At 46.2% G+C, this 27,727-nt stretch overlaps 2 pseudogenes; both read left to right on the forward strand.

Moving 5' to 3' along the window:
- The first annotated feature begins 14,064 nt into the window (after positions 1-14,064).
- LOC139564076 (IgGFc-binding protein-like) lies at positions 14,065-15,537 on the forward strand (annotated as a pseudogene).
- A 3,613-nt stretch (positions 15,538-19,150) lies between these two features.
- Positions 19,151-19,924, forward strand: LOC139564077 (alpha-tectorin-like; annotated as a pseudogene).
- The last annotated feature ends 7,803 nt before the right edge of the window (positions 19,925-27,727 follow it).

Consider the following 27,727-nt stretch of genomic DNA (forward strand, 5'->3'; position numbering starts at 1 on the left):
TGACTGGGAATATGGCCGAAAACGAACAGTGTAGTTATTCCCGCCTCAAAGCAATCAAACAGGCAAAACGTAAGTACAGAGAAAGTGGAGTCGCAATTCAACGGCTCAGATGCAAGACATATGTGGCAGTGTCCACAGACAATCACAGACTACAAAGGGTAGTGCCATAAATGCAGCCTGCGGGCTCTCCTCTGTGGCTGATGTGAGTAAGCGTGTTAACACTCGCAAGGCTGTCGGCCCAGACGGTGTCCCTAGCCGCGTCCTCAGAGCATGCGCAGACCAGCTGGCTGGAGTGTTTACGGACATGTTCAATCTCTCCATCTTAGATGGAAAGTTACGGAGGATGGTAGCGGACTATAGCCACTCCTATCTGTCATATCTTTAATCTGAGCCTAGAGGAACGCATTTGTCCAAGTAATTCCGCTACCCAAGAGTAGTAAAGCGGCCTTTACTGGTTCTATCAACAGACCTAAAAGCTTGCTGCCGGCTCTTAGCAAACTCTTGGAAAGAATTGTGTTCGACCAAATACAATGCTATTTCTTTGTAAACAAATTAACAACAGACTTTCAACATGCTTCTAGAGAACTGCATTCAACATGTACTGCACTGACACATGACTGAAAATTAGTTGAAAGAAATCGATAAGAAGATTGTGGGAGCTGTACTGTTAAATCAGTGCAGCCTTTGATATTATTTACCATAACCTGTTGTTGAAAAAAATATATGTGTGCTATGGCTTTTCAACCTCAGCTCTGAATCCACATAATGGCAATCTAATAGAACTCAAGTGTTTTCTTTAATGGAAGCTTGTCTATTGTCAAACATGTAAAGTGTGGTGTACCGCATGGCAGCTCTCTAGGCCCTCTACTCTTTTATAATTTTACCAATGACCTGCCACTGGCATAAAACAAAGCATGTGTCCATGTATGCTAATGATTCAACCATATACGCATCAGCAACCACAGCTAATGAAGTCACTGAAACCCTTAACAAAGAGTTGCAGTCTGTTTTGGAATGGGTGGCCACTAATAAACTGGTCCTGAACATATCTAAAAGTAAGAGCATTGTATTTGGTACAAATCATTCCCTGAGTTCTAGACCTCCGCTGGATCTGGTAATGAATGGTGTGGCTGTTGAACAAGTTGAGGAGACTAAATTACTTGGCGTTACCTTAGATTGCAAACTGTCATGGTCAAAACGTATAGACTCAATGGTTGTAAAGATGGGGAGAGGTCTGTCCATAATAAAGAGATGCTCTGCTTTTTTGACATGACATTCCAAAGGCAAGTCCTGCAGGCTCTAGTTTTGTCGTATCTTGATTATTGTCCTGTCGTGTGGTTGATTGCTGCATGGAAAGATCTAGTTAAGCTGCAGCTGGCCCACAACAGAGCAGCACATCTTGCTCTTCCTTGTAAGGGTGCCATGCATGCCAGTCTCTCTTGGCTAAGAGCTGAGAAGATACTATCACTTCTTTTCATAAGAAACAATGTGTTAAATCCCTAATTGTTTGCATAGTCAACTGACACACACACTTATCACACCAGACATGCCACCAGGGGTCTTTTCATAGTCCAAATCCAGAACAAATTCAGAACAAATTCAGGAAAACGTACAGTATTATATTGTGCCCTTATTGCATGGAACTCCGTTCCATCTCATATTGCTCAAATGAACAGCAAACTGCAATGCTCTACTTTCCGGCTACCCGGATAAAGCACTAAATAAACTTCAGTTAGTGCTAAATACGGCTGCTAGAATCCTGACTAGAACCCAAAAAATTTATCATATTACTCCAGTGCTAGCTTCCCTACACTGGCTTCCTGTTAAGGCAAGGGCTGATTTCAAGGTTTTACTGTTAACCTACAAAGCGTTACATGGGCTTGCTCCTACCCATCTTTCCGAGTTGGTCCTGCCGTACATACCTACACGTACGCTACGGTCACAAGACGCTGGCCTCCTAATTGTCCCTAGAATTTCTAAGCAAACAGCTGGAGGCAGGGCCTTCTCCTATAGATCTCCATTTTTATGGAATGGTCTGCCTACCCATGTGAGAGACGCAGACTCGGTCTCAAACTTTAAGTCTTTACTGTAGACTCATCTCTTCAGTAGGTCATATGATTGAGTGTAGTCTGGCCCAGGAGTGTGAAGGTGAACGGAAAGGCTCTGGAGCAACGAACCGCCCTTGCTGTCTCTGCCTGGCCGGTTCCCCTCTCTCCACTGGGATTCTCTGCCTCTAACCCTATTACAGGGGCTGAGTCACTGGCTTACTGGTGCTTTTTCATGCCGTCCCTAGGAGGGGTGCGTCAATTGAGTGGGTTGTGTCACTGACGTGATCTTCCTGTCTGGGTTGGCGCCCCCCCCTTGGTTTGTGCCGTGGCGGAGATCTTTGTGGGCTATACTCGGCCTTGTCTCAGGATGGTAAGTTGGTGGTTGAAGATTTCCTCTAGTGGTGTGGGGGCTGTGCTTTGGCAAAGTGGGTGGGGTTATATCCTTCCTGTTTGGCCCTGTCCGGGGGTATCATCGGATGGGACCACAGTGTCTCCTGACCCCTCCTGTCTCAGCCTCCAGTATTTATGCTGCAGTAGTTAATGTGTCGGGGGGCTAGGGTCAGTTTGTTATATCTGGAGGACTTCTCCTGTCTTATCCGGTGTCCTGTGTGAATTTAAGTATGCTCTCTCTAATTCTCTCCTTCTCTCTCTCGGAGGACCTGAGCCCTAGGACCATGCGTCAGGACTACCTGGCATGATGACTCCTTGCTGTCCCCAGTCCACTTGGCCTTGCTGCTGCTCCAGTTTCAACTGTTCTGCCTGCGGCTATGGAACCCTGACCTGTTCACCGGACCTGCTAAAAAAGCCAACTGACATTTACTCCTGAGGTGCTGACTTGCTGCACCCTCGATAACTACTGTGATTATTATTATTTGACCATGCTGGTCATTTATGAACATTTGAACATCTTGGCCATGTTCTGTTATAATCTCCACCCGGCACAGCCAGAAGAGGACTGGCCACCTCTCATAGCCTGGTTCCTCTCTAGGTTTCTTCCTAGGTTTTGGCCTTTCTAGGGAGTTTTTCCTAGCCACCGTGCTTCTACACCTGCATTGCTTGCCGTTTGGGGTTTTAGGCTGGGTTTCTGTACAGCACTTTGAGATATCAGCTGATGTACGAAGGGCTATATAAATAAGTTTGATTTGATTTTGATTTGACCTGGTTTCAAAAAAACGTAACACCTCAGAGCACAACGCCTCTCCCCTATTTGACCTAGATAGTTTGTGTGTATGTATATGAGGCTACGTGTGCCTTTTTCGTTGTTGATCTGGTTCTGTCTATTGATGTTCTGTATTATGTCATCGGTCATGTTTTGTGTGGATCCCAGGAAGAGAAGTTGCTGCTTTTGCAACAGCTAATGGGGAACCTAATGAAATGCCAAAAGTCTCACCTGTTTTTTAATCAGTAATTACCGCAGGGGATTCTGACATTTCTTAATTAAAATGGTTCAAATGCAATTTAAAACCACACTTTCCTTCCCTTAAAAGGACTTGTCAGGCTCCTTGTTTGGTACTTGTTCTTTAAGAGAAAAAGTGGTTGAATAGTCCTAGCATCGCTGCATACCCATGGCTGCCTGATCTGTGCTCTTACTGCAGCGGTTAAATAACATTTGCACTTAAAATGGAGTTCAAGATACATAATTTAAAGAGGGAATGAGGATACGTAGAGTCTCTCTGCAAGTAGTTTACAGTATTGTAGAGAAAGAGAAAACACTTCTACTAGGCATAGGATTAAAGGAAATATTATGATTGGACACTGAAGGAATACTGTAGTGATGTTCTATGTACATTCCCTCGTTGTACTACTGCTCTATAAGAAGAGTTACATCATACTCTACAGGTCAACCACTCGCCAGCTAGAGAAGTCCCCAACGATCACAGTCACATCTGTGGAGGATTGCCTGTTGGCTGTTATGTCTTCCTTGACAATACCGTTGTAGTTGCCGCAGCGCCGAACACCTGCCAGCGCCGAACACCCGCCAGGTGGTTGTCAATAGTAACCAAGAGCTCCTGGGAGATGGAGTAGGGGACACCCTCTCGATGACCACTGTCCTGTCGGCGACGCTGATTGTCTGGAGTGCTGGGGATGGACACAGTCTGGCCGTTGATCTGGGCGATACAGGAAGAGGACAAAGACAGTCATGTCCATTACAGAATGGTGTTATCAAAAATATATTTTGTGGATGGTCATATGTCCATTTCTTTGCCCTAACAGCTGCTACAGTAAATGTGCTCTGTGTAATATGTCTCATCCACTCCCTCATCACTCGTTCCTCAGCCTTACTCACCCAGGTGTTGTGCTGGCTGTTGATAGTGACATCCATGGAGAACACTTAGACTGTAGCCACATTGGGATAGGCTCCCTTACTATAGACGTGTGCGTAAACCACCACCCTGAACCACTGGCCAAAGGTCTGGTCACACAGAGGCCACCTCGAACGCCGCTATGCCCACGGCCGCCTCATGCCATTGAAGGAGGTGAAGTGGATACCAGGGTGGACCATGCAGTGCCCCTGCTTGCATTGGCATCCTCTGACAGTCCTTCAGCCCACTGAACTCTCCTCTGGCACAGATCAGCTTCTCACACCTCACCAGCCCTGAGAGGCAGGGCAAACACACTTCGAGTCACAGACTTTTGTTAACACCACTTGGCCAACCTGAAAATATAGAACATATTTGCTGAACCAAGGGATCATCCATCTACTGTGGTATGGGAAACTTAAGTGTAGATTCTCAGGTATACTGGTTGAATTGGCAATTTAAGTGAATCCTGGTACTTCAGTGCTAGTAATGTAGAATACAATAAAACATTATGTAGGGTGACCTAGCATTAATAACGGTGTTGAATAAAAGGTAGAGCCTCACCATCAGATAGTGGCCTTCGTAGATGCATCCGCACGTATCCATGGAGACACACTTGTCGCCATCAGAGACGAAGCCCACGTTGCACTGGCAGCCCTCAAAGCAGAGCAGGTGAAGGAGTCCACCAGGCTGGCACAGCTAGTACCACAGGTATCGGCTCACAGCTCATAGTGGGATACCATGAAGGAATAGAGTTGACAGTGGATTTAAATTTGCAAAACTACTACAGTATATAACTTCTACATCACCATTTATGCAAAGGGTAGTTAAAGAAGAACTTTGCTTTTTAAAACCAAATCTACATTTCTTATGTAAATGGCATGTTCTAGAAGGGCGCAGACAATTTTTTTTGGTGTGACTTCACTTCTGTTAAAGAAACTTCCCCAACTAGATATTAACTTCCTCATCCTTGTTGTGCAGTAAGGGAGCTCTGTAAAAACATGATCAAATGCTCCAAAAACACCCAAATATGTCCTTTTAGAAACGGAAAAGCTCTCAGTATAGCTTTTGCAGGTCTTTAGATGTGGTACATTCTCCATGTAGCCTGCTGCTAGAACAGAGAGGTATCGCTTGAGTCGCAACAAAATGGAATATACTGTACAGTTGCAGGTAAAGTTTGGAATGACAATTTCATGTGTAGAACACCTAAAATCCAGCATTTCTATACTGAGAGCGTTTCCATTGGGTGTCACAGGGGCTTCCAGGAGGCCCACTTTTTCTTTGTTAAGTTTAGCCAAAGGGCCCTTTCTCCAAGCGCCAGGCTCACGGTGCGACCACAGCCTTGGATGGGATTACGGGAGACCCGGAAGTTATCCATAGCCTCGCCCGGACACTGACATTTTATGAGACTCCCGTTTACACAAGATAGTATCACCAATATCAGGTCAGTTGAAACATCTCTGGTGACGTTTTGTATAGCCACACCTGTAACTACCTGTATAATGGTCCTATTTTGGGGGGTTAAATCACATTATCTGGTGTTACAATCTGTAGCTAGAGGGAACACAGAAACACCCTTAAGGATCCCATCAATCTATTTCAATAGTTTTCCAATGACCTTGCAAGGTGTGCTGACCACAGGCTAAAAGGGGTTGAGTAGTCTAATAGGCCTACTTACCAATACCAAGGAGTTAGTACACTTGGAGCAGCAACAGAAGCTTTATTGCTGGTGACCGAAATACAACTTGATGTAGGTTGTCATATTGTTTGTTGTAGACATACTTACTTGTGTGGACAATGGGACGTTGCTAGCCATTAGCTTAATTGCCCTGCAGTGGCACAAGCTAAGAGCAAAAGATGTCCCAACAATACAACCAGCACCTGAACTGTGCTTATGATGAACTCGCTCACTCTATGATATCATTGAGATCCACAAACAATCGCTTAAGTGCCGCCACCTACTGCGCAGGAATGTACGATCCATCATGATCTGCCCGATTCTGTACTACCATGAAAATAACAGCCAAATAAATCCACACTAACTTCTACCACAAAAAACCCTCCAACACCCCTGCCCATTTAAACTTGATCTATAACATACTGAAATGCTCCACCCTTAGGTTTGTTCAGCATGTCAACAACATTTAACAGTAAAATCCGCTACCCCAAATATCTCTTTTGCCATTTCTGCTTTCGACAACCCGAGTCGTATTGATAACTTTATTCATTATGTCGTGTCTTTGGCATAATTAAAAGTGAAGACTGTTATTTTATCAAATAAATTCTCTGTAATTATTATTACGGAATTAAACTAATCATGTAAATGTAATTAACTAGGAAGTCAGGGCACCACGGAAAATCTTCAGATTACCATGTTATAATTTTCCGAATATAACTTTTCAAATATTTTAATATCTGATAAATTAGTCTTCTATTAATGAATTATTCCTTACCTCACGTCAGTCTCATTCCAAACGTTGTAAATTGTTGGTTATCTGCACGAACCCAGCCTTTACTATGAATTATCCATACACCAATTGGCTTAATCATTTATTTACTAACTAACAAAAATGAATAAACAAACAAACAGTAGATATGTTACTAACAAATGATAGGGAAGATTCCCTAATGGGCTAAGCTGATATGACGGCTTGCTGGACAAAGGAAAGTGGGTGTGGACTGAGAAAGTGCGGGAAAGACAAAAGTGATCACTACAAACCATTGATAACTATATTAATTGAAATGCTAATCCTTTGCTCATGAACGCTAACTCATTCGGGAATAATTGTAATCAATATATATTTACGCCCATGTGTCATGATCTTTTCTGTTGAAATCCAGTCCGTCTGCTGGAGAGTTCATCCGAGTCTCCCTCTCGCTCTCTTTCCGTTTCCCTGAAGATCAAAGTCTTTCGTGGTTAGAATGGATACTTCAGAGTACCATTCAGAAATGTTCTCATAAAGATTTGCTCTTATTCTGTTGGGACCGATAGTCTCAGAGTTGAACCATTTATAGCTGTGTAGCCAATGCTCCAGCTTACACCGAGGTATGCGTGGTCTGAAGAGGATTTCCTCAGGAGGGGGTTTTATTCGTAACAATTGAAAAGGTGGTTCTATGACGCCAGATCATGTCTGTGCTCACGGGGACGGGCCAATGACTTAGTTAAACTTTAAAGGGAATACAATTCTCTCACATTAAAGGTTTAACATCACATTACATCATTTCACAAATAGTTTCATCTTTACTCATTCATTTTATACAATAATTAGATAGAAATCTCATAACGGAGGCACCTGTGTAAACAGAGTTATGGAAATGTGGCTGTATTGTTTTTCATGAGGTCACAAACATGAAACAAAACGGACCGGGTCGTAGCTGGCTTCTCTACCGACCATTTACACATTCTCCAAAACATGGATATTGTTCAGTTCTCAAATTCTGTGATGTAGGAGAAGTTCCTTTGTTCTACTGTGAAACTCACTCTCTCTATACTGCATGGCCAGGGGGAGAGAGTCTCCACCAGGAATTTACGACCTGAGATAACAGAACCTGGGTGTAGGAGAGAGTGAGGGGAGTAAGCCACGATCTATACCCAGAAAGGGCCACATCATGACAATTATCTAAGTGTCCTTTGACGCCGCACATTCATGAGCGCAAGATTTCTGAACAGGCCGCAAAACCATGCCAGAACCAGCAGAAACACCAGCCCCGACATTAGGTCCACTTAGTATAGGAGCAGCATTGGAAGCTCCATCATTCCATACTGTAGTTCCATCAATCGGTCTTATAGCCTTTACATATGACACATCATGACAAATTCTATATCTCCGAGCCCCTCTCTGCACCTGGCATCCACCAAATGCTAAACTATGTCCCCCCCACAATTGCAACACTTAACCTTCACATTGCGCCCACATTCACCATAATCATGTTCCCCTCCACACTTAGCATATCATTTCCTTCCTTTACATTGAACAGCGACATGTCCCATTCTTTTGCATTTAAAAGTATGGCAACTGCTCGGCATCTGACCATAAGGCGCTACAGAGGGTAGTGCGTAAGGCCCAGTACATCACTGGGGCCAAGCTTCCTGCCATCCAGGACCTATATAATAGGCGGTGTCAGAGGAAAGACTCCAGTCACCCACGTTATACACTGTTCTCTCTGCTACCGCACGGCAAGTGGTACCGGAGTGCCAAGTCCAGGACCAAAAGGCTCCTTAACAACTTCTACCCCCAAGCCATAAAACTGATTAACAATTAATTAAATGGCCACCGGACTATTACATTGACCCCCTCCATTTGTTTTGTACACTGCTACTACTCACTGTTTATTATCTATACATAGTCACTTCACCCCTACCTACATGTACAAATTACCTCAACTAACCTGTACCCCCACACACTACCTCAGTACTGGTACCTCCTGTATATAGCCTCATAATTTTTCCTTTCAACTATAGTTTACTTGGTAAATATTTTCTAAACGCTTCTTAAACGTCTTAGGTATAGGGGGCAACATTTTCACTTTTGGATGAATTTGTGCCCAAATTAAACGGCCTCGTACTCTGTCCTAGATCATATGATATGCATATTATTATTACTATTGGATAGAAAACACTCTGAAGTTTCTAAAACTGTTTGAATTATATCTGTGAGTAAAACAGAACTCATATGGCAGGCAAACTTCCAAACAAGGAAGTGAAAATTCTGAATTGGGTCGCTGTGAAAGGCATCGCCTATTCAATTGCATTATATTTATGGATCTGTATGCACTTCATACGCCTTCCACTAGATGTCAACAGGCAGTAGAACGTGGAATGAAGCGTCTAGCCTGATGTGGGACCGAATGAGAGCCTTTGGAGTGACAGGTCAGGCAGATTGCCAGTACTTGGCCGCGCACATTGGGAATGTCATTTCTTTGTCTGCAATGTGTTATAGACATGAAGAAATTCTCAGTCTGGGACGTTATTGGATATATATGAGAAAAACATCCTGAAGATTGATTCTCAACTGAGTTTGACCAGTTTATTCGACTTTTAATATCACTTTTTGAAGTTTTCGTTCATTGCGCAAATGTTTATGGACACGTGAGCTACACATGCTAGCCAAAGTTGCTAATTCGACAGACGTAATGGGCATTATAAAACAAAACAACGATTTATTGTGGAACTAGGATTCCTGGCACTGCATTCTGAGGAAAGTTCATCAAAGGTAAGGGAAAATTTATGATGTTATTTCGTATTTCTATTGACTCTGTTGACTCCAACATGGCGGAGAATGGCTGAGCGCTGTCTCAGATTATTGCATGCTGTGCTTTTTACTAAAGTTATTTTTTAAATCTAACACAGCGGTTGCATTAAGCACCAGTGTATCTTTAAATATATATGTTAAACATGTATCTTTCATCAAAGTTTATGATGAGTATTTCTGTATTTCACGTGGCTATCTGTAATTACTTTCGCTATTTTGGAGCCATTTCTGAACATGGCGCCAATGTAAAACCACGATTTCTGGCTATAAATATGCACATAATCGAACAAAACATAAATGTATTGTATAACATGATGTCATAAGACTGTCATCTGATGAAGTTGTTCAAAGGTTAGTGATTAATTTTATCTCTATTTGTGGGTTTTGTGAAAGCTATCTTTGCAGTGAAAAAATGGCTGTGTTTTTTGGGATATGGTGGTGTGCTAACATAAAGGTTGTGTTTTCGCTGTAAAACATTTTAAAAATCGGACATGTTGGCTGGATTCACAAGATGTTATCTTTCATTTGCTGTATTGGACTTGTGATTTCATGAAATTATATTATATGATATCCCTGTGGCACTAGGCTAGGCTATGCTAGTCAGCATTTCTGATGAGAATGATCCCGGATCCGGGATGGGTGATCCAGAGAGGTTTTAAACTGCACTGTTAGGGCTTGTAAGTAAGCATTTCACTCTAAGGTCTACACTTGTTGTATTCGGTGCATGTGACAAAGTTTGATAAGACGGAAATGGAGATGGGACAAATTCTCTGACATTGAAACTAATGAATCTTATCTGTACTTTCCCAGGCATGACTTTCTCAAACGTACGCAGTACTGATAGGCTTTCACTTCTTTGACCAGCTTTCCTACTAATAAAACTTTTGGCCTCGATCACTCTTCCTCCCTTCACATTTTCTTTAATATCGTCTATGGACATACATATTGGGACCCCATTGACGACTCCCCTCAATCTTGCATAAGTACCAGGAACATGTCTTTTAATCTTCAGAATCTTCTCTTGCTGAGCTTGGTTACGACAAAATATTAACAATCTACCACTTCCAATGAACCGAGCTAATTTGACCTCACCTACCTCTTTCTCTACGACATTAATTAGAAAGTCGGATAAGGTGTAAATGAGGCCATGTGTTCTCAAACACCTTCGCGACTTTCCACTCCAACACATTATTACTCTTGCTTCTTACCTTGACTTTCTTTATTAGACTCTCCACTGCTTTCAGTATCATGATCTCTCTTCTTCCTTTGTCTTTCCACTACAGGCCATTCCAGTCCTTGACCCTCATCCTCCCACTCCATACCATCAGAACTGACACCAATATTCTTTGCGATCCAGTACAGCGGTTGCTTCACCAACTTTTTCCTCAACTTCCACGTTCAAACTTAACTGTCAATCGGAGTCGCTAACATGCTAATTAGGGCCAGCTGTCAAGCGTCAACAACTTGCCCGTGGGAAGATCTCAATTGCTCTCTCCTCGTTTCCTTCTCAAAAACCATTGGAGGAGAAAGTCAGGGGGAAGGACCTTTGGCTTTCTTATCCAATGGGTTTTGAGAAGGAGCCGAGGAGAGAGGACCCGTGGCGTTGCAATTGAGCTCTTCCTATTGTTCGAGAGCATCAAAACGACTCCAGGCTAACTGATCTACAAATCACCTTACATCATAAATAAAGACTCATTCATATTTGTAGATCAGTCAGTCGGTAAACAATTTACCCATGATACCTTGCGGTTTTGATATTTATTTATTTTATTTTTTCATACTGTATGTGTGTGTGCATGGTCATTGGGAACACTCTTGAAATAGATTGACGGGATTCTTCGGGGTGTTTCTCTGTACTCGGTTCCCTCACGCTGCCTTTGACTGCTACAAGGTGTGCCACTCAATGTCATTGTGACTCCAGTGAAATATCACCCCATTTGTTTGATTATGCAAGACAAAGGTTGTAGGTCTTGTCTTGGTGGCCAATACTGAGTTGTATGCCCCTTAAAGATTATCCAGTAGTTTCTAAGGTTACACCCACAACCCAAAAGTGGTCTTGAGAAATGTGTACTACAGTAGGTTCCCGACTGTCATAGTTCTCTCGCTACTGTCTCTCACTCAAATGGCGACGTGCTGAAATCCTAATTGCTTGGCCCATGTGGTGCAGCGTAGTAGCTAATGTTAGTCACCTATTCACAACAAATTGCAACTCGTAACTTATTGTATGAAATGGATAATGGACATCCCCAACTTGTTACACAACTTAACATACTAATTGGAGTAGCTCAGCTTTACAAGGTTACGTTTCCCATGGAGTCCAGGTTGGTTCTTTAAATAGACCAAGTTCTATTTTAACGCTTGGCTCCGCAGACCAGCCTTCACAAGCGCAAGTGGTGTGGGGTAAATTATTGAATAACGTGTGTGTACATTGATTTTGCAGTGTGCGCACACAATGTTGCCAGTGAGGTTTCTATGTTACGAGCGAGACGATTTGTCATAGCAGCCAATTTCTTATTTTTTTTAAATGTAATTTACAACAATGACCGGGGGAAATGACACAATTGGCATCTGGACAGGGCCGTGTGTACAGACCTTTCAGGGGCAGGTGCTAAAAATGGCAAAGGACGCCCCCACATGAGAATTTACTTATAATTCATAACATACAAATGCCTCAGTGAAAATTGTTATCTTAGGTGTATTTCTTTCTGCAAAACTCACTCATTGCAAACTAGTTACAGTGCCTCGAATGGTGGTCCAACGCCGTAACGTGAAATTGCTTGAGCCCCGTCGAGGGTGGAGCAGATTTGTTTTTGTGTATACAACAGTAAAACATTCTGACTAATTGTTTCAACACTCGGCAGCTCTGGGAAATGTGCCGATCTATTAAACATGGAACCAATCAGAACTCTTGTGCATTGTGATGAAGGCAGCCAATGGCCTCCTTCTATGTAAACACAGCCTCTTGTGAAATCGCAAGCTGCTGTCTGGTGAACAGATATAGCTTGCTCCCAGACTGAAATAAGATATCTGTTTTTTGAGTGCACTTGGAATATGCAGCATGCCATACAAATTGTCATATTAAGACCTAACACTGACCATTTTAACCAATGTATTGAAAGCTAGCCAGCTACTGTAAGTTTACTCTATGGATTTCATTTTTGAATCATGTTGCTAGAATGGTGGTTTAAAAATGACGGCTGCATATTAGCCAATGCACATGGCATTACTTCTGAACCAGAAACATTGTTATTAAATAGCAGCTGCCCAATACCATGGTGGATGCATTGGAATAGAAGGTATGTTGAAAGATATAGGATTATATTACAAGCAGCTGGGAAATGAATGTTTCAAATACTAAATATATTTTACATTTCTAAATGTAGTGTAACCTACAATCAGTGGCTGTGTGCCTTCAAAGTATTTACAGCCCTTGACTTTTTCCACATTTTGTGTTGCAGCCTGAATTTGAAACTGATTTAAATGTAGATTGCCACTTATATATACACACCACATAATGTCAAAGTGGAATCGTTTTTGCAAATGATTTAAAAAGCTGAAATGTCTTGCGTCAAGTACTCAACCCCTAAATAAGTTGAGGATACGTTTGCTCAAGTTGCTTGGAGTCACTGTGCAATAGTGTTTAACATGGTTTAATGACTACCCACATGCATGGGTCTCTCAATCGAGCAGTGCATTTCAAGCACAGATTCAACCAAAAAAAGACTAGGGATGTTTCCAATCCTTGCAAAGAGCACCTATGGGTAAAAAGAATATCCCTTTGAGCATGGTATTCATTACACTTTGGATGGCGTATCAATACACCCAGTCACTACAAAGATGCTGGCGTCCTGCCTAACTCAGTTGCCAGAGGAAGGAAACCGCACGGGTATTTCACCATGAGGCCAATGGTGATTTTTTAATTTTTTAAAGCAGTTAGAGTTTAATGGCTGTGATGGGAGAGAACGTTATATTTATTCCACAATACTATACTAAATGACAGTGAAAAGAAGGAATTTTGTACAGAAGAAAGCACTAAAGTAATACTGTGAAGCAATTCACTTTTTGTCCTGACATACTATTACTGAGTACCACTCTATATTTTCAAGCAGTGGTGGCTGCATCCTGTTATGGGTATGCTTGTAATTGTTAAGGAATGGAGCTAAGCACTAGGAACATCCGAGAGAAATCTGGTTGTCTGCATTCCACCAGACACTAGGAGATGAATGAACTTTTAGCAGGACCATTACCTAAACACAAGGCAAAATCTACACTGGAGAAGGTAGCTGTGTTTTGACTTAAACCTATGGCAAAACCTGCAAATGGGTTTTATAGCAATGCTCAAACTAATTTGACAGAACTTGGAAGAATTACGGCGTCGCCGTAGACCAATATGTGGGTGGGAGTGTGCGCTGTGAACACAACCTGTTGGAGAGTTGTTCTGTGGGCTGGTCACCCGTGTGCTGGATGGACCGTTCAAGCAATGACACTGTCATCAACCCCCAGGCCTACTTTGACAACTGTAAATATGATGTGTGTATGGGAGGAGGCCTCAGACAATTCCTCTGCTGTGCCCTGGAGGCCTACACTGAAGCCTGCCAGAGAGAGGGCATCCAGATACACGACCGGCAGAAAGTGGCACAATGCTGTGAGTAACCTATGTTTGTATGCCATGCTTCTATCCAGTAAATAAAATTACAACCTATTGAGTCTTTACTCTAACCCCTCCTTCTATAGCTGCCAGATGTCCAACCAACAGCCGCTGTGTGGCTCTGCCTGTCCTGCCACCTGCTCTGACCCCAGTGCCCCCTCCAAATGTGAAATCCCCTGTGTGGAAACCTGCACATGCAACCCTGGCGTCGTCCTAAGTGGGGGCCAGTGTGTTCCCAGCTACAGCTACCAGGGCCGTGCCAGTTGGTGACTCCTTCTGGGCTGATCAGGTCTGCCGACGACGCTGCTCCTGTATCCCTGAGTGGCAAGGTTGACTGCCAAGGATGTATGTTGCCGGGTGGGGCAGGCATGCCAGGTGGTAGATGGCATCAGGGACTGCCACCCTGTGTCCCACAGCACCTGCCATGCCACAGGGGATCTCAACTACCTGACCTTTGATGGGCAGAGGTTTAACTTCCAGGGCACCTGTGTTTACCAGCTGGCAGGCCTGTGCTTCACAGACCCGGGCCTGGTGCCCTTTGAGGTGCGGGTGCAAAATGACTTCCGGGGCAGAAGGGTGGTTTCCTATACCAAGCTGGTGGAGGTCAGGGTCTTCAGCCAGAGCATTGTCATCAGTATGGAGAACAAGGGCCAGATCAGTGAGGAGATCGCTGATTTATATGATGAGATTGCATATCACAATGGACAGAGGTGGTGACTGCATTGTTCATCGATTTAACTTATGTGCAACTGTAGGATGACTGTTTTCACCCTGAAAGACTGATAGCATGTTGATGTAGCTCATTGTCTAATGTCCTCATTGTACAATGCATGAGGTCATGAAGTCTCTTCTAACTGCATTTGAATCATTAGTCCATTATTTATATTGTGTTCTTCCAGGTGGACAATGAGTTGGTCAACCTGCCTATGTACCTGAACAACGGTCAGGTGTCTGTCTATAGGAGTGGCTGGTATGCTGTGGTCACCACCAGCTTTGGCCTTAAGGTCTCCTTTGACTGGAACAGCGCAGTGTTTTTCACCCTACCCTCCACCTACAGGGCACTACCTGTGGCAACTACAACACCCGGCCTCAAGATGACCTTGTACCCAGAAACGAGACAACCCCTGCCAGGCCAGAGGACTTCGGGGCCAGTTGGCGCGTGAAGCAGATCCCTGGCCGTGTCCACGGCTGTAAGGGGGGGCTCTCCCAACTGAAGTCAACCAGAAGAGGCGGTTCTGTGGGCTCCTGAGGGACCCCAAGGGGCCTTTCCGGGACTGCTTTGCCGTAGTGAACCCGGTGGGATACTTTGAGGACTGCGTGTATGACGTGTGTTTGTATAAGGGCAGGAGGGATGTGCTCTGTCAGGCCATCACAGCCTACACATCAGCCTGTCAGGTAACCGGGGTTAAGGTGTACAGCTGGAGGACTGCTTAGTTTTGTGGTGAGTAGTCCACACTGTTGCATTGTAAAATGTCTGATTTCTGCTGTGAGTGTTGGAAGTGATTGACACACTGGTGGAGTAAGGGTTCTGTGGAAAGTGCTGAGACATTTTTACAACCATTGAATTGCCTACATGTCACCGTAATCGTGTTATTGGCAATAAATTGTACATTAGTATGTAGACTCATGACCATGAGTAGCTCTATTTTCGTTACTGAACTCCTTCCTGTGTCTTCAGCGGTGAAGTGTCCAGCCCACAGCCACTATGAGGTGTGTATCTGGCTGTCCTGCCACTTGCCAGAGCCTGTCCCCTTCCTCAGGTTGCCTCGCCCAGTGTAACAAGGGCTTCTCCTGTAACGAAGTACACATCCTTAGCGGTGATCACTGTGTCCCCTTCGCCCAGTGTGGCTGTGTTCATAGTGGCCGCTACTACAACACCGACCAGATGTTCTACCCCAACGGGAAGTGTGAGGAGTGGTGCAAGTGCACCCAGGATGGAGAAGTATAAATAACAGAACTTTTAATAGGAGTATTTGTATTGAGATATTACCTTGCTGTATGGATGGATGGCTGTACAGAAATTCCCTTGCACTTGTATTTTCAGTGATTCAGAATATCTGATCATCTGTAGGTGGAATGCAAGAACTTCTCCTGCGGCCCCAACGGGATGTGTGAGGTGGCGAACGGAGTCCTCAATTGCCATCCTGTGGGGAAAGGGGTGTGTCCGGTGGCACCCACTACACGTCTTTCGACAGGCTGGCGTATGACTTCCAGGGCATGTGTACCTACACCCTGGCCAAGGGCAGTGGTCTGGAGAGGATCCACCTGGTGGGCTTCTCTGTACAGGTGGAGAACGAGAAGTGGAACAAACAGTTGTCTGTCACCATGCAGGTGGCTCTGGATGTGTACAACTACACCCCGGTCCTCAATAAAAATGTTATTGGAGTTCTGGTAAGTAGGAGGGGGCTTGTTGGTTTCTTACTTTGAATTAATGAAACATCTGCTTTCACAAGCCGTTTTCTGTGTTTGTGATCATTGGAGCAAATCGGGATGGAGCATTTATTCTTTAGCACAGTTTTGGAAAGGTTTGACCACAAGACTGTTTATTCTCCAACCAGGTGAATAGAATGTTCAACCACCAGCCCCTGAGTCTGAGTGGCGGTGCAGGTCTTCCAGGAGGGCTTCCACTATATCATCACAACGGCCTGCACGTCACCTACGACCTCGTCTACCACGTTACGGTCACTGTGCCTGGAAACTATCGGGGCAAGACCAGCAGCCAATGTGGCAATTTCAATGGTAACCCTGGTGATGACTTACTCCTGCCCAACGGCAAGCTGTTGAAAGACGTCACCACCTTCGGGAAGTTGGTGATCCCGGGCAAGTTGTGTGATGCTTGCACCCAGAACACCTGTCCCAAGCGTGACCCGGCACAGAGGGCTGTGTTTGAGAAGCCCCACTACTGCGGGGTCATCACGGCCCCTTTGCCACCTGCCATAGCAAGCTGGACCCCAAGCCCTACTTCAACGACTTCATCTTTGACGTGTGTGCCTTGGAGAGTGATGGAAAGGTCCTGTGTGACGGCCTACGCCTTCAACTGTCACATGGCAGGGGTTGACGTCAAGAACTGGAGGACGGCGTCATTCTGTCGTAAGTGCCCTCTAAGAGTTACTACTGTTCCCTGAGACTGCTACTTAGGTTACTCTATATATGATGTGCTTCTGAAGAATGCTGCTGAATCCAAATTTCCAACACAAGCCTCTAGTCTACTCTTGCTTAGTGTTGCAATCATGTGTGTGGCTTACTTTCTCTACTGTTCTTTCTACCTCAGCCAATAGTCACTGCGAGGTGTATGTGGATGCCTGCTCAGACCTCGCAGAAATAGACCAGTGTTCCAACAGTTGCTCTGAAGGCTGTGAGTGTGACGCAGGCTTCTTCTTCAACCGACAAACATTCATCGAGCAGCACCAGTGCGGCTGCTATGAAGATGGACGGTCCTATAAGGTAGAGGTTTGTGGTCTAGGATTTATCTGAAGGAGTTAGACCTGGTTTGGAACTGTTCTCAATTTGAAAGTGGCATGATGCATTGTGTGTCCCCTGACGTAATTAATTTCTGCCCAGCCTGGTGAGGTGTCGTTCGAGGGAGACTGTGGCAGGAAGTGTTCCTGTGACCCAGTCAAGGGCCTGGTGTGTGTTGACCACTCCTGCCCTAAGGACACCAAGTGTCTGGTCAGGAAAGATGTCAAGGCATGCTACGACACTGGTAAGGCCCAAACACATCTCTGAGCAGGGGAATACATTCTGAATACTAGAGAGAACACTGCAGTAAACTCCATATTCAATTGCTACATTTAGTGGATTGTTACTGCACCCTTATCCTGTGTAGATTCGTGTAAAGCTGCTAACTGCCGTATGAAGGAGACGGCGAAGGGGCAGGCAGTGTGCCTTCCCCGGTACATAGGGACCTGTTGGGCCTGGGGTGATCTCCACTACCAAACCTTCGACGGCTACAACTACGACTTTCAGGGAACATGCAAGTACGCCATCTCCACGACCTGTGGGGATCTAGCAGGACTGGTGCCTATCTCTGTCGCCGAGCAGAACGATAACTGTGGCAACAAGGCAGTGTTGTATGCGAGGGAGGTAGTATTGGCGGTGTACGGTTTTAACATCATCGTACTCAAGAGTCATGTGGGCCGCGTCATGGTGAACACATACTTGCTGTACTGCAATGTGTTTTTCATAATGCACGCCAAGATTCATTCATTTAGCTTATATTGGGGGAGACTTCATGACTCACTTTAATGCAACCGCTGTCCTCAGGTGGACGGGGAGGTAGTGAACCTGCCTCTCAACCTGGGCCAAGGTCAGGTGACTGTCTCCCAGCTTGGAAACATGGCTGTTCTGCAGACAGACTTTGGCCTGCAGGTCTTCCATGACTGGAACTCGAAACTGGTCATCCAACTTCCCAGCAGTTACAACGGCAATGTGTGCGGCAACTTCAACGACAACCCCAGAGATGACCTGCTGGACCAGGCCGGAAAGGCAGTGACGACGGTGGTGCAGTGGGCCAATGTCTGGAGGGTGAGGGGCCTGCCTGAGGATAAGTACACCCCCTGCTTTGACAGCTGCCAGGGGAAGGACTGTTTGCCGTGTGACATGACCCAGACGAAGCAGTATGAGTCAGCGGCCTTCTGCGGGGCCCTCATGGCCAAGAGTGCTGTGTGTACGACATGTGTTAACAAGTGGGACAGGAGGATGCTGTGCCAGGCCTTGGCCACTTATGCCGATCTGTGTCGGCAGGAGGGTGTTGTGGTCGAGGACCAAGTTTGGCTGCCGTACGTAACTGACAGGGATGAAAAGGCTCAGCATAATCTCTATGCACATTAGGAGACCAGCGTACTGAATTATGCCCTTCAGCATCACTGTGCTGAAATACCTGGTGTAAACTTGAAAAGTGAGATGACAGCCATAAGCTGCCAGCCTCACAGTCACTACAAAGCGTGTGCCAACCCTTGCCCGCTTACCTACCCCTTATCAAATGAGGGCCCGCTATGTGCGAGTGTCTGCACGGAATCCTGTGTGTGTGACGAGGGTTACGTCCTCAGCGTTGGGGGTCTGTGCCTGCCAAACCCTGCGGCAGCTCCTACCAGGGTCGCTACTACAAGGCTGGTCAGCGCTTCTGGGCAGACCATGTCTGTGGGTGCCTGTGTGAGTGTAACACCTCTCTGGGCATGGTGAACTACTTCGAGGCCTCCTGTTCGGCCAATGAGAAGTGCAGTCTGGTGGATGGGGAATGCTCCTGCCTACCACTCAGCCACGCCACTTGCACCACTGCAGGTGACTCATTACCATACCTTCGACAGGCACCGGTTTGACTACCAGGGTACTTGTGTGTACCAGCTGGTGGCGGTGTGCACCCAGAAGCTGGGCCTGGTGCCGTTCAATGTGACAGTGCAGAATGACCACCGCAAGACTGTGGCCTACACGAAGATTGTCATCCACGGCGTCTCCCTCACCATCAGCAGGGACGACCCCTTCAGGATCCTGGGGAGTTTTGCTGGATAGGGACAGATGTATAGAGGGGGGTTAGTATATTTACAGGCACTAGAATTATGTTATTTAACACTGGTAGTTTATTCTACCACTCATGATGCTGTTACAGCTATTTTAATTAAGCGGTCTAGTCCTGAATCCTTGCGGATTTAATGAAATTAACGTTTAACTGGGAATTACAATGGACAAAATATTAAATCTATAGGCTTCCATATAATTGTCCTTCCTCTTTCGTCCCAGTTGGATGGACAGCTTGCGTCCCTGCCCCTGGAGCTGACGAGTCAGCTGATGGTGTTCCGCAGTGGCCGAAGGGCGGTGGTGGAGACTGCTGCGGGCATCACGCTGACCTTTGACTGGCACAGCACGGTGCACGTCAAACTCCCCAGCACCTACCAGGGGGCAGTCTTCGGCCTGTGTGGCAACTACAACTCCATGCCTCAGGTCAACCTCACTATGCATGACGGTCATCCCACGCCCAATGCCACCTGGCTGGGTGCGAGCTGGCGGGTGGCCCTTGTGCCTGGTTAAAGGGGACACAATGCCAGTCCTGCTCGGACGCAGAGAAGAACACGTACAGCTCCTGCTGTGGCATCATAGCAGACAAGGCCGGCCCCTTCAAAGAGTGCCATGGCGCCGTGGACCCTGCTCCGTACCTGGAGGACTGTTGTCGATGCCTGTTATAATCATGGTTACCAGGGGTCGGTGTGTGATTTGTGGTAGAGGCCTACGTCTCTGCCTGTCAGAGCAAGGGGGTGACAGTCCATTCCTGGAGGAGTGACGGCTTCTGTCGTGAGTCGGTGTTACCTTACATCATATATGCCATTTAGCATACATTTTTATCCAAAGCCATGTCTCCCTCGCTAAAGAAGTTTCTAACCTCGAGGGTCTCTTCCTGGTTCAATAAAGGTTACTTAGTCATGCATGCATACATTTTTCGTATGGCTGGTCCCAGGAATCAAACCCACAATCCTGGTTTGGGGGGTGGATCAGCTTTTATAATCCAGGTTGTGGCTTCTAGAAATGTTTGCATAATTTCCAATCATCAACAACTCAACCTTCATTGTCCCACAGCTCTGTCCTGTCCAGCCAACAACCACTATAGCCTCTGTGCCCCAGGCTGCCCTGCCACCTGTGCAAGCCTCTCCACATGTCGCCAGTCCTGTTTTGAGGGCTGCCAGTGTGACGAAGGCTACCTGCTGAGTGGTGACGCATGTGTACCCGTGGCCCAGTGCGGCTGCTCTTATGGGGGGCGCTACTACAGGAAGAGGGAGACCTTCTACCCCCAGTGTCAGTGTCTAGAACAGTGTACCTGTGGGGAGAACTGGGCAATCTCCTGCCAGAAGGCCAAGTGTGGTGTCGGGGAGGCCTGCAAGGTGGTAGTTGGGGTGCCACCCAATTGGAGAGGCCACATGTTTGGCTACAGGTGACCTTCACTACATGTCATTCGACGGCCACAGGTTTGACTTCCAGGGCACCTGTGTCTATACGCTGGCCAAGGTGTGTGAAGACTATAAAGGCAGACTGACCGGCTTCACCGTGACTCAAGGGAATGAAATGGGAAGGTGGCGGTCACTAACGTCATCACTGTCTGTCTACAGCCATGTCATCAGCGTTGTGCAGGGGATGAGCTGGAGAGTGATTGTAAGTGAACAGCTTTTAGAACTTGTAGTCCTTTCTGCGATCCTGTTTGACCTTGTCCTATCCAACACAGGTGGATGAGGAGCTGGTGAACCTCTCTCTCTGTGCTGGCCGGGTCATGGTGACCCAGGAGGGTTGAAACATTATCCTCCAGACAGACTTCGGCCTGCGGGTGCTCTATGACACCGTGTACTACGTCAAAGTCATTGTTCCCTCCACTTACAGAGCAGGATGTGTGGCCTCTGTGGCAATTACAACACCAAGCCAGATGACGACTTCCGCCTACAAAACGGGCAGCGTGGATTTGTTTGGGCAGGCGTGGGTGCTGGACCTCCCTGGGGCAGTGTGTGGAGACTGGTGGGCAGTGCCCAGTATGTGATCATGCCAAGGCATCCCAGTATGGCAGGCTAGACTCCTGTGGCATCATGGCAGCAGACAACATGCCCTTCCAGGCCTGCCACAATAAGGTGAACCTGGCAGCATACATGGCCCACTGTTTGACGTGTGTGCCATGTACGAGGACAGAAGGACCCTGTGTAAGAGCATCCAGGCTTACGCCATCGCTTATCAGCACGCTGGGGCTCAGTTACAGCCCTGGAGGAGCAGCTCCTTCTGCCGTGAGTCTGAACCATTAGTCTTGCATATTTAAATCAAATCGCATTTATTTATGAAGCCCTTTTTACATCAGCCGATGACACAAAGTGCTGTACAGAAACCCAGCCTAAAACCCCAAACAGCAAGCACAGTGGCTAGGAAAAAATCCACTCAACTCTCTCATGGTATCCCCCCGCAGCTGTCTCCTGCCCAGCTAACAGCCACTACGAGCTGTGTGCTGACACCTGTGGTACTAGCTGTGCCAGCCTGGTGGACTCCACCTGCTTTGAGGGCTGCCAGTGCGACGTGGGCTTCGTCTCTGACGGTGACAAGTGTGCCTCCATGGATGCGTCTATGAAGGCTAGTATCTGATGGTGAGGCGCTACGTTTCATTGAAACCCCTTATTCATGCTAGATCACCCTACATTGTCTATTGTACATGCCTAGCACTGTTCTATATTTCCAGATTGGCCAAGTGGTGGTAACCAAAGGCTGTGACACTAAGTGCGTGTGCCAGGCCTCAGGGCTGGTGAGGTATGAGAAACGTGTCTGTGGGATGAAGGACGGGTTCAGAGGATAACAACTCAAACGGGGACACTGCATGGTTCACCCTGGTGCCCACTTCACCACCTTTGATGGCATGAAGGGGTTTATGGGGCTGGGGGTCTTTGAGGTAGCCTCTCTGTGTGACCAGACCTCTGCCCAGTGGTTCAGGATGGTGGTGGACGTACGCGTCTGCAGTAACGGAGTCTATCCCAATGTGGCTACAGTCTGTGTCTTCAAGGATGTCACCGTCAACAGCCAGCACAACACCTGGGTGAGGGATGAGACCTCCTCCACAGAGCACATTTACTGTAGCAGTTTGCGCAAAGAAATGTAGATATATTTTTGACATCATTCTGTAATGGACATGACTGTCTTTGTCCTCTTCCTTTATCTCCCAGGTGAATGGTCAGAATGTGTCCCTTCCCAGCACTCCAGCCAAACAGCTGTCTGTCAGCATCGCCGACAGGACAGTGGTCATCGAGAGGGATTCTGGTGTGCGTGTCACCTACTCCGTCTCCCAGGAGCTATTCATTACTATCGACAACCACCTGGCGGGCAAGGTGTGCGGCGCCTGCGGCAACTACAACGGTATTGTCAAGGATGACATGACAGCCAACAGGAAATCCTCCACAGATGTGACTGATCGTTGGCTCCTGGAGGGTTGGGGACTTCTCTAGCTGGTGAGTGGTTGGCCTGTGGAGTGTATTGTTACTCTTATAGAGCAGTAGTATAACGTGGTGATGTACATAGAACATCACTACAGTATTCCTTCAGTGTCCAAACAGCCCCAAAGCATGATGTTTCCACCCCCATGCTTCACAGTAGGTATGGTGTTTTTTGGATGCAACTCAGCATTCTTTGTCCTCCAAACACGACGAGTTGAGTTTTTACCAAAAAGTTATATTTTGGTTTCATCTGACCATATGACATTCTCCCAATCTTCTTCTGGATCATCCAAATGCTCTCTAGCAAACTTCCGATGGGCCTGGACATGTACTGGCTTAAGCAGGGGGACACGTCTGGCACTGCAGGATTTGAGTCCCTGGCAGGGGAGTGTGTTACTGATGGTAGGCTTTGTTACTTTGGTCCCAGCTCTCTGCAGGTCATTCACTAGGTCCCCCCCGTGTGGTTCTGGGATTTTTGCTCACCGTTCTTGTGATCATTTTGACCCCACGGGGTGAGATCTTGCGTGGAGCCCCAGATCGAGGGAGATTATCAGTGGTCTTGTATGTCTTCCATTTCCTAATAATTGCTCCCACAGTTGATTTCTTCAAACCAAGCTGCTTACCTATTGCAGATTCAGTCTTCCCAGCCTGGTGCAGGTCTACAATTTTGTTTCTGGTGTCCTTTGACAGCTCTTTGGTCTTGGCCATAGTGGAGTTTGGAGTGTGACTGTTTGAGGTTGTGGACAGGTGTCTTTTATACTGATAACAAGTTCAAACAGGTGCCATTAATACAGGTAACGAGTGGAGGACAGAGGAGCCTCTTAAAGAAGAAGTTACAGGTCTGTGAGAGCCAGAAATCTTGTTTGTAGGTGACCAAATACTTATTTTCCACCATAATTTGCAAATAAATTCATTAAAAATCCTACAATGTGATTTTCTGGATTTTTTTTCTTCTCATTTTGTCTGTCATAGTTGAAGTGTACCTATGATGACAATTACAGGCCTCTCATCTTTTTAAGTGGGAGAACTTGCACAATTGGTGGCTGACTAAATACTTTTTTGCCCCACTGTGTGTATATAAATTATATATATATATACACTGCTCAAAAAAATAAAGGGAACACTTAAACAACACAATGTAACTCCAAGTCAATCACACTTCTGAAATCAAACTGTCCACTTAGGAAGCAACACTGATTGACAATAAATGTCACATGCTGTTGTGCAAATGGAATAGACAACAGGTGGAAATTATAGGTAATTAGCAAGACACCCCCAATAAAGGAGTGGTTCTGCAGGTGGTGACCACTTCTCAGTTCCTATGCTTCCTGGCTGATATTTTGGTCACTTTTGAATGCTGGCGGCAGTGGCGTGCCATGGGCCTGGGGCCTGGGCCTTCAGTGAGGTCCCACACAGTCCCACCCGAATTAATCCACCTCTTATTACCATCATTATGATGTCATGGCTCTAGACACTATACATTTAGACAGAAACGCAGTATAACCAGTATGACGTTGCGTCACCTTGAAATTGACAAAAATTGACATTTTTGGGTAAACGGTGTTTACCCAAAAACATGACACAATCAATGAGTCTTTTCAATATTTCCCTATTTTTCTTCACCTTTTCATTGTGCAGCTCCGTTGCCCTGCGCGCTTGTTCGTTGAGCTGTAGATCCACTCGGGTGTCCCCAAAAGTTTTCAAAAGCACCATTGCTTGTAAGTGCCCAGCCGTACTTTGGTGTCTCGTTGCTGCCTTGGTTAGACAACTCAAGTTTGCAAAGCCAGTGTGGCTCCAAACACCAAATCGATCACTTGCAAATAATAGGCATTCCCAGCAGTACAGTTTGCAGTGCTTCTCGGAGCCTGTGAGCCATTGATAGCGCTCGTAGTTGGAACTTTGAAAGTGGCGAACGAACCCCTTTCCCGCCTGTGACAGGCTTTGTAGCGTCGGCGTCGGGCGACCTCTCCTTACAATGTCTAACTTTTCTTAAAGTTCGTCTTGAGAATGGCTTTATAATTATATCCTCGACCAAATCGATATCTTCTCCTCCTTCCACCATTGTGGGTTGAAAAAACAGCTTAGTAGTACGCGAATTAATTCATTTATCAAATTCAGTTTCCTAGTTCTGCATAGACCTGCCCATAGGACCTGCCTCTCAATATTGGTAATCCAATCAAAAGACGTGCACGCACTACGCCTGCTAGCTGGCTCCTGTGTAACACTGGAGCCAGCCAGCAGGCATACAATAGCCAACTCTAAAGCTGATTGGTTGACACTAAATTTTCATTTCCATTCACTTTAAGCTACAAGCGCCCGCACTGTTGATTCTGAAGGCCTGAGGGCAGATTTTAAACCCCTGGCAACACATGATGGCTGAATATGATTGGATAAAAGATCTAACATAAAGACCAGCTCTCCAAATCTCAACCTGGGGCTGGAAGCAGTGCAACCGAGAGGAAAGCTATGAAATGAAGAGTATAACTCTTACTCTGGGGAATAATTTAATACATATTTGTGGGAAAATATATATATATATATTTTTTATTCTGATGATGTTTAAGCCAGCAGAGAAGGCCTTGCTGGCCCTGACGGCCCACCACTGGCTGGCGGTGCTTTCACTAGTGGTAGCATGAGACGAGTCTACAACCCACACAAGTGGCTCAGGTAGTGCAGCTCATCCAGGATGGCACATCAATGCGAGCTGTGGCAAGAAGGTTTGCTGTGTCTGTCAGCGTAGTGTCCAGAGCATGAAGGCACTACCAGGAGACAGGCCAGTACATCAGGAGACGTGGAGGAGGCCGTAGGAGGGCAACAACCCAGCAGCAGGACCGCTACCTCCGCCTTTGTGCAAGGAGGAGCAGGAGGAGCACTGCCAGAGCCCTGCAAAATGACCTCCAGCAGGCCACAAATGTGCATGTGTCTGCTCAAACGGTCAGAAACAGACTCCATGAGGGTGGTATGAGGGCCTGACGTCCACAGGTGGGGGTTGTGCTTACAGCCCAACACCGAGCAGGACGTTTGGCATTTGCCAGAGAACACCAAGATTGGCAAATTCACCACTGGCGCCCTGTGCTCTTCACAGATGAAAGCAGGTTCACACTGAGCACATGTGACAGACGTGACAGAGTCTGGAGACGCCGTGGAGAACGTTCTGCTGCCTGCAACATCCTCCAGCATGACCGGTTTGGCGGTGGGTCAGTCATGGTGTGGGGTGGCATTTCTTTGGGGGGCCGCACAGCCCTCCATGTGCTCGCCAGAGGTAGCCTGACTGCCATTAGGTACCGAGATGAGATCCTCAGACCCCTTGTGAGACCATATGCTGGTGCGGTTGGCCCTGGGTTCCTCCTAATGCAAGACAATGCTAGACCTCATGTGGCTGGAGTGTGTCAGCAGTTCCTGCAAGAGGAAGGCATTGATGCTATGGACTGGCCCGCCCGTTCCCCAGACCTGAATCCAATTAAGCACATCTGGGACATCATGTCTCGCTCCATCCACCAACGCCACGTTGCACCACAGACTGTCCAGGAGTTGGCGGATGCTTTAGTCCAGGTCTGGGAGGAGATCCCTCAGGAGACCATCCGCCACCTCATCAGGAACATGCCCAGGCATTGTAGGGAGGTCATACAGGCACGTGGAGGCCACACACACTACTGAGCCTCATTTTGACTTGTTTTAAGGACATTACATCAAAGTTGGATCAGCCTGTAGTGTGGTTTTCCACTTTAATTTTGAGTGTGACTCCAAATCCAGACCTCCATGGGTTGATAAATTTGATTTCCATTGATAATTTTTGTGATTTTTGTTGTCAGCACATTCAACTATGTAAAGAAAGTATTTAATAAGAATATTTCATTCATTCAGATCTAGGATGTGTTATTTTAGTGTTCCCTTTATTTTTTGGAGCTGTGTAGTTGTAAACTCTCTTGGTAAATAGTGTGGTGTACAGCTTATCATGAGATACTCTACCTCAGGCGAGCAAAACCTCGAGACTTCCTTGATTTCGTGCACCAGTTGTTTACAAATATGCATAGGCCGCCGCCCCATGTCTTACCAGAGGCCGCTGTTCTATCCTACCAAAAAAGCTTAAAACCCGCCATCTGTATGTTAATCATGTCGTTGTTCAGCCACGACTCGGTGAAAACACAAGATATTACAGTTTAATGTCCCGTTGGTAGGATACAGTACATGCTCGTAGTTCGTCTATTGTATTATCGATTGATTGTATGTTGGCTAATAGGACTGATGGTAAAGGTAGATTACCCTCTCGGTGACGGATACTTACAAGGCATCCGGACCGTCGGCCACGATACCTCCGTCTTTTCCTCCTGCGAATTATGTTGATGAGGGCCTTGTCGGGTGTCTGAAGTAAATCCTTCCGGTCAGACTCGAAGAAGAATTCCTCCAGTATTGGGTGAGTAATCGCTGCCCTGATATCAAGAAGCTCTTTCTGGTCATAAGACACGGTGGCAGAAACATGTACAAAATAAGTTACAAATAACGTGAAAAAACATGCACAATTGGTTACAGGATCATAAAA

This window comes from Salvelinus alpinus, chromosome 35, assembly GCF_045679555.1.
Source record: "Salvelinus alpinus chromosome 35, SLU_Salpinus.1, whole genome shotgun sequence".
NCBI classification, from domain to species: Eukaryota; Metazoa; Chordata; class Actinopteri; order Salmoniformes; family Salmonidae; genus Salvelinus; species Salvelinus alpinus.